The sequence below is a fragment of the Pipistrellus kuhlii genome, unplaced genomic scaffold (genome assembly GCF_014108245.1).
Source record: "Pipistrellus kuhlii isolate mPipKuh1 unplaced genomic scaffold, mPipKuh1.p scaffold_m20_p_1, whole genome shotgun sequence".
In the NCBI taxonomy this organism is placed as follows: Eukaryota; Metazoa; Chordata; class Mammalia; order Chiroptera; family Vespertilionidae; genus Pipistrellus; species Pipistrellus kuhlii.
Genome location: NW_023425404.1, coordinates 129,011,463 through 129,019,173, shown reverse-complemented (window position 1 = coordinate 129,019,173; position 7,711 = coordinate 129,011,463).

Genomic DNA, 7,711 nt, shown 5'->3' with positions numbered 1-7,711 from the left:
CCAAGGCACTCACAGATCAAAACCCCAGCCCTATACTAACTCAACACATCCAGATCTAAGCCTTCATCACTTGATTCAGCAGACCCTCAAGTTCCCACAAAAGTTTCCAGCCATGTCTGAGAGGCAGCCGTGGGGCAGGGGAAGGCGAGAAGTGAGCTGTTTCGGGCCTGGCTGCTCCGGGCCTGGCCTCTGTTGCTCTGGTTCGTTCCACAACCAGCTGCTCCGGGTCTGGTCACCGCCGCTCCCGACCTAGTTGCTCTGGACCTGGCAGCTGCTGCTCCAGGCCTGGCCGCACCAGACCCGGCTGCTCCGGGCCTGGCCGCTCCCAGCCTGGCAGCTGCAGCTCCGGGCCTGGCCACACCTGACCCGGCTGCTCCAGGCCTGGCTGCTCCCAGCCTGGCAGCCGCTGCTCCGGGCCTGGCCGCTCCCAGCCTGGCAATCACTGCTCCGAGCCTGGCCGCTCCCAGCCTGGCAGCTGCTGCTCTGGGCCTGGCCGCACCAGACCCAGCTGCTCTGGGCCAGGCTGCCCCGGGCCCGGCCGCTCCGAGTCTGGCCGCTCCCAGCCTGGATGCTCTGGGCTTGGTACTGCTGTTCTGGACCTGGCTGCTCCCAACCCGGCTGCTCTGGGCCCGGCTTTTCCGGGTCCAGCCACTCCGGGTCTGGATATTTCTGGACTGGCCACCTTGGGCTTGGCTGCCTCCGCCTCAGGACTGGCTGCCACTGCCCCAGGTCTGGCTGCTCCAGTGCTGGCTGTTGTTGCTCTGGTTCTGGCTGCTGCTGCTCTGGGGCCTGGCCGTTGCTGCTCCGGGCCCGGTTGCCATTGCTTTGTGCCTGGGCACTCTAGGCCTGGCCACCGCTGTTCCAACATTCTGTCCTTTTTCTTTTTTTTAAACGCATTTATGTTGCAATGTTGGCTGGTGAGTTGAGTTCTGACTTAGTCTTTGATTTTTCAAGATCTTCTTTGTATTCTTTCTTAAGTAATTTTACTATCTTTTGCTCTCACTTGATTTCTTCACATTGAGAACTTTGGTTTCTTCCTCCTTGTCCTGGGAGCTCAGCAGGTTGGCCTGTGGCACCCCTTTGTTCTCCGCGGGCTCACACGCTGCTCCAGTCTGTTGCCGGGGTCGGCGCTGCCCAGGAAGCAGCTCCTGGCCTTGGCTCCGTTGCCTGCGCTCAGAGGTCGATGGCTCAGGGGCACCCCCCCGCCATGGGGGCCCCGTCGCCCAGGTCGCCCAGCTCCCTGCCGGCGCCCGGCTGGCTGGTGTCCGGCAGGGGCTCCTGCTCCCTGTCGCATTCCTCCAGTCTGGAGCTTTTTTTTTTCCTCCTTCCCGCTAGGGGAGTCTAGGATCAGAGTCAACAGACTGTCCTCTGCGCGCAGTGCGCGTGACTCTGGGGGCTCCGCTTTTCGCCACTCCCCTGGGATTCCGCCTCACAGCCCCGTCTCCCCCTGCCTGAGCCTGGGTCCCCAGGGTCTGGTCCAGGGCTGGGGTTCAGAGCAGTCCGGACTGAGGCTCAGTGCCGCCGGAGGCTTTGTTTCTTCCTGCTAGGGTAATCCAGCATCAGAGTCAACATTTAGTCCTCTGCGCGCAGTGTGCGTGCGACTCCGGGGCCCCGCTTTTCGCTGCTTGCTTGAGATTCCGCCTCACAGCCCTGTCTCCCCCACCGGAGCCTGGGTCCCCAGGGTCTGGCTCATAACTGGGGGTCAGCGCTGCTGGTTCAGGGGTTTAGCCCAGGCTGGGGGTTTTATTTCCTTCCTGCTAGGGAACGCCAGGCAGCACCCAGCCCTCTCCTCCTCTCCGGCTGTGATCTCTCCGCTCGCACGCGCGTGTGTGCGAGCGTGCAGCATGTCTCTGTACCTTAGGCTTTTTTTTTTCAGCTCCTCTGATTTTCCTTCTGGGTTTCTCTTTCCTTCTTGTAGAATTTTTCAGTCAGTCAACTACCTGTAGCTCTGGGCGATGTCCACTCTACATTTTAGTTGTATTCCATTGAAATTGTTGTGTGCTGCTGCGGTTAGGTGTCTACCCGAGCAGCCATCTTGGATCCCCCTCAAAATTTAGTGTTTTTTAAAAGTGTTCACCACCTTTACTAAAAGTTATATTCCTTTTGCATCAAAGGTTTTGGAGTATAAATCATAAATCTACAATAGAATAGATTTATGAAAGTGTGTCAGGAGACCTTAAATATTCTTTGAAGCAAGTTCTAAGCAAACACTATATATTATGTAAGAAACAGATTTACTTTTTATTTATTTTTTGATTAATCCTCACTGGAGGATTTTTAGAGAGAGTGGAAGGAGGTGAGAGGAGGAGAGGAGAGAGAGAAAATCATGATGTGAGACAAACACATCAATTGGTTGCCTCCTGCAAACTAGGTATGTGCCCTTGACTGGAATTGAACCCAGGACCCTTGGGTTTATGGGTCGACGCTTTAACCCAGGGCCAGATTTTCTTTTAAGAAGGATGTTACTTTATTGATTTTAGAGAGAGAGGAAGGGAGAGGGAGAGAGACAGAGAGAAACATAATGTGATGTTTGGCTGCCCTGGGGATCAAATGCATAATCTAGGTAAGTGCCTTAAGTGAGAATTGAACCCATGACCTTTTGGTGTACAAAAGTAGAATTAAGGAAGATTTGGTTTATTGAAAATAGTTCCTGTTCCTAAACACTGGTTTTGACAGAAATTAGTGATATGTGTGTGTGTGTGTGTGTGTGTGTGTGTGTGTATACACACACAAGGTTATCCCGATGATATCATGGCTGTTATATTCTTACTAGATACCCAATGCATGAATTTGTGCACAGGAAGGGTCCAGCTGGCCTGCCCCAATCGGGGTCAATTGGGCTGGCCAGTTGAGGGGAGGGGCCACAAGCAGTTGGCCAGCTGGCCCTGTCCTCTGGTCAAATTCCAGGTAGAGGGGACAATTTGCACATTAGCCTTTTATTATATAGAATAATCCACAGCTTGTTTATCAATGTTACCATATGACTGTGGCGAGCAATCATAACTGGCATATAGCTAATATAGGTGTCAGTTAAATATGATTTTTACTTTTAGGCAAAATATTCTTGAGGTTGGTAAAACTTGGGATACATGTGAGGGTGTGTCATAAGGGAGACTTTCATCCGTGAAGTGCTGTGATGTAAAAAATGGTTGAGAACCCTGAGCTAATAGTTTATGATGGCCAGAGGAGCGCACCCTGGGCTTCAGAGTCAGACAAGTGCCCTGGACTTCGAGAAACTTTTATAAAAAGTTCAGGGAAAACAGTTCTTAACCAATGACTTGAGTCTCAGAAAGGGATATGGCTAACAAAGGGAGATTAAAAAACAACCACAACAAAACTTCTAGTTGAATAAATGAGAAATAATTCAAATAAAATGGAAGATAGCTCAGGAAAGTTGAATGGCTGCCTAGTAATCTAAAAATTCATACGTATATGTAAAAGACACAAAGAAGGGAGAGTAACCAAGGTTGAATGTAGAAATCTATTATAAAAGTGTAAAATTATTTAAACTCTCAATAAATTGAGGATAAAGAAAACAAAGTTGACATAGGAACTATAAGGCATGCTTTTTTTTTTTTAGTCAAAAAGAAGGAAATGATAAGTGTACTGCTTAGAGCTGATAACAGAAAGCATATTAAAGAAGTAGCAGACTCATTCAACTCCTATTTTTCCCTTCTCTTTTTTAGATATGTTTTTAAATTGAATATAGAGAAAAACTTATAAAAAGTGAGAATTTTAAGCTCCATATAGATGAGAGATTAGTAAACTTACCCCAAGATGTTTAAAACGAGGCCAAATGAATTAGGTAACAGGGTGGTAACAGAGTTTTCATCCATAATCTCAGAGCTACTCTTTAGTAGTCTTTGAAAAGTCTACTTGTGGCAAATAGGAGAGATATCAAAGATCAGAGATGGGTAACTTTTATCTTATTTTTGAAGAGGGTAATAGGACCGATTCCAGAAATTATAGAAAACTTAATTGAGATTTGCAGGTTTGACAACCAATTGTTAAAAGGCTGGTTTTTGAGCATGCAGAAATAAGTGTGATGGTCATTAGCAGCCAACAAATGACAACTAAGGAGAAACTTTGATAAACTAATATAGTTTATTTTTTATGACGTAATTGATTAAAGGACTGTGTGAAAGGCAAACAGCAGCTAGCAATTGTTATTTGTCCTGACTTGATGGAGTAATATGGGCTGCCTCCTCTCAATAATGTTATTCCTTGATTTAAAAAATTATTTTTAATTTAAATTTGACATACAATATTATATTAGTTTCAGGTGTACAACATAGTTATTAGGCATATATAACTTAAGAAGTGACCACCTGATAAAACTAGTCATCAGACACTATACATAGTTATAACAATATTACTAACTATAAAATTTACACATATGCCGAGACCGGTTTGGCTCAATGGATAGAGCGTCGGCTTGGGGACTGAAGGGTCCCGGGTTTGATTCCGGTCAAGGGCATGTACCTTGGTTGCGGGCATATCCCCAGTAGGGGGTGTGCAAGAGGCAGCTGAGCGATGACTCTCTCTCATCGATGTTTCTAACTATCTCTCTCCCTTCTCTGTACAAAATCAATAAAATATATTAAAAAAAAATTACACATATGAGTCCCTTTCCCCTTTTAACCCATACTGCTAACACCCCTCCCATCTGTCAACTATCAAAATGTTCTCTGTATCTATGAATTTGTTCCTGTTTTGCATATTTATTTTGTTTTTAGATTCTACAAATAAGTGAAATCATATGGCATTTGTCTTTCTCTGTCCAATCTATTTCACTCAACACAGTACCTTCTAGGTCCATGCATGTTGTTGCAGATGGCAAGATTTCATTCTCCTTTATTATGGCAGAGTTGTATTTTATTGTATGCTAGAGGCCCAGTGCACAAAATTCAAGCATGGGGGATGTTCTTTCAGCCCAGCCTGCACCCTCTCCAACCTGAGACTCCTTGGGGGATGTCCGACTGCCAGTTTAGGCCCAGTCCCACATGGGTTTAGGCCCAAACCGGCAGTCAGACATCCCTCTCACAATCCAGGACCACTGGCTTTTAATTGCTCACCTGCCTGCCTGCCTGATCGCCCCTAACCACTCTGTCTGCCTTCCTGATCACCCCTAATCACTCTCCCCTGCAGGTCTGATTGCTCCTAACTGCCTCTGCCTTGGCCCCCACCACTGGGGCTTTGTCTGGAAGGATGTCCAGAAAACATCTGGTCTATCCAGTCTACTTAGCATATTACCTTTTATAAATATATATATGTATATTCATTCTCTGGCAAAGGAAACAAAAATAAATAAATAAATAAATGGGACTACATCAGGCAAAATGAAAAGACAACCCATTGGATGGCAAAATATATTTGCCAATGATACCTCTGATAAGGGGTTAGTATCCAAATTTTATAAAGAACTTAGAAAACTCAACACTAAAACACACTAACAATCCAAGTAAAAAATGGGCAAAGGGCCTGAATAGACACTTCTCCAAAGAGGACATACAGATGGCCAATAGACATATGAAAAGATGTTCAACATTGCTAATCACCAGAGAAATGCAAATTAAAACCACATTGTGATATCACCTTACACCTATCTGAATGGATATCACCAATAAATCAACAAGCAACAAGCGTTGGTGAGAATGTGGAGAAAAGGGAACTCTCATGCACTGTTAGTGGAAACGCAGTCTGGTGCAGCCACTGTGGAAAACATAGAGTTTCCTCAAAAAATTAAAAATGGAACTGTTTTATGATCCAGCAATTCCACTTCTGAGAACATATCTAAAAAAACCAAAATATTTGAAAGACTATATGTACCTCTATATCATTGCAGCATTATTTACAATAGCCAAGATTTGAAAGCAACCCAAATGTCCATCAGTAGATGAGTGGATAAAAAAGCTGAGGTACTTTTACACAATGGAATACTATTCAGCCGTAAAAAAGAGAAACCCTCTTATCATTTGTGACTGCATAATGGACCTGGAGAGTATTATGTTAGGTGAAATAACCCAATCAGAGAAAGATAAATACCATATGATCTCCCTTTATATGTTTGGAATATAATGTACAAAATAAACAAAATAGAAACAGACTCATAAATACAGAGAACAGACTGACAGCTGTCATAGGGGAGAGGGGTTGGGGGCCTGGCTGAAAAAGGTGAAGGGATTAAAAAAAAAACCCTCGCACACAGACCAGTGTGGTGGTCACCAGAGGGAAAAAGGGGAGGTGAAAGAGGGTAAAGGGGGAATAAATGATGAGGAGAGTCGACTTTGGGTGGTGAACAATACAGTACTGATGATGTATTGTAGAATTGCATACCTGAAACTTGTACAATTTTATCAACCGATATCATTCCAACAAATTCAACAAAAATTTAAAAAATATGTCATTAAAGATAAAGAAAGGTTGAAAAATTATTACAGATTAAAGAAGACTAAAAACTAAATAATGGGTAATTTCAATGCTCTCCTTACTAGCTCCTGGAGACTGAAGAAAGAAAAAGTATAGAAGACATTATTAAGAGAATTGATAAAATTGGCATAAGGATGGGATAAGTATATCAATGTTTAATTTCTTGAATTTAATAACTGTGCTAAGTTTATGTAAGAAAATGAACTCAGCCCAGCTGGTGTGGCTCAGTGGTTGAGCATCCACCTATGAACCAGGAGGTAGATTCGATTCCTGGTCAGGGCACATGCCCAGGTTGCAGGCTCGATCCCCAGTGTGGAGCATGCAGGAAGCAGCCTATCAGCAACTATCTCTCATCATCAATATTTCTATCTCTTTCTCTCTGAAACCAATAAAATATATATATATATATATATATTTTACAAAGAAATTCAACATTTGTGTTCTTAGGAGTTGCACATGTAATTCTGAGGAGTAAAGAGATGTGATATATATGATGTATTCAAACTATACTTCAATATATATTTGGAGGGAGCAAGAAACTAATAATATAATACAAATGTGGCAAATGTTAACAACTGGCAATCTGGATAAAGGTAATTTTGGAGTTCACTGGCCACATTTTTTGTGGGTTTGATTTTTCCCCCCAAGTAAAGTAAATACAGGTTACTAGATAAAAAATTAGAATGAAGGCATGAAATGAAAACCCTGCGAAATCCCCGTCTCTGAATGATAGCTGGAAATCTGTAATGAAACTGTTTTTGTTCACGTTGGCAGAGCTTATGATTATAATGATTTTTCACATGTTCAACAGGCAGTGGACAGAGCACCAGTTGAACATCAGTGATGAGATCAGGTTCCTCAGCTTGTGAAAATTAAAATATTGGGACGTAGGGAAAATTAAAAAATTAAAAATTGATTTTTATATGAATGTAATTAAGTTGTGTCTTCAGATAAAATTCAACGGTGCATATATGCTATTAGAATATGACTGCTAATTTAGGCAGGCATTTTTGGTATTCATTTAAACATGATCTGTCCCTTAGGTCCAAACACACAGAACACTCACACACACACACACACACACACTATATATATATATATATATATATATATATATATATATATATATATATATATATAGCCAATGCCCAAACACAGCAGCTGATTCTCTTCTGGACAAGTGGAGCAGTGTCCTTAGCCCAGGGAAATACTTACAAACTCAGCATTCAGCACATTCTCTTTCCTTAGACTTCCCTTCCCACCCCACCCCCCACCCCAGCTT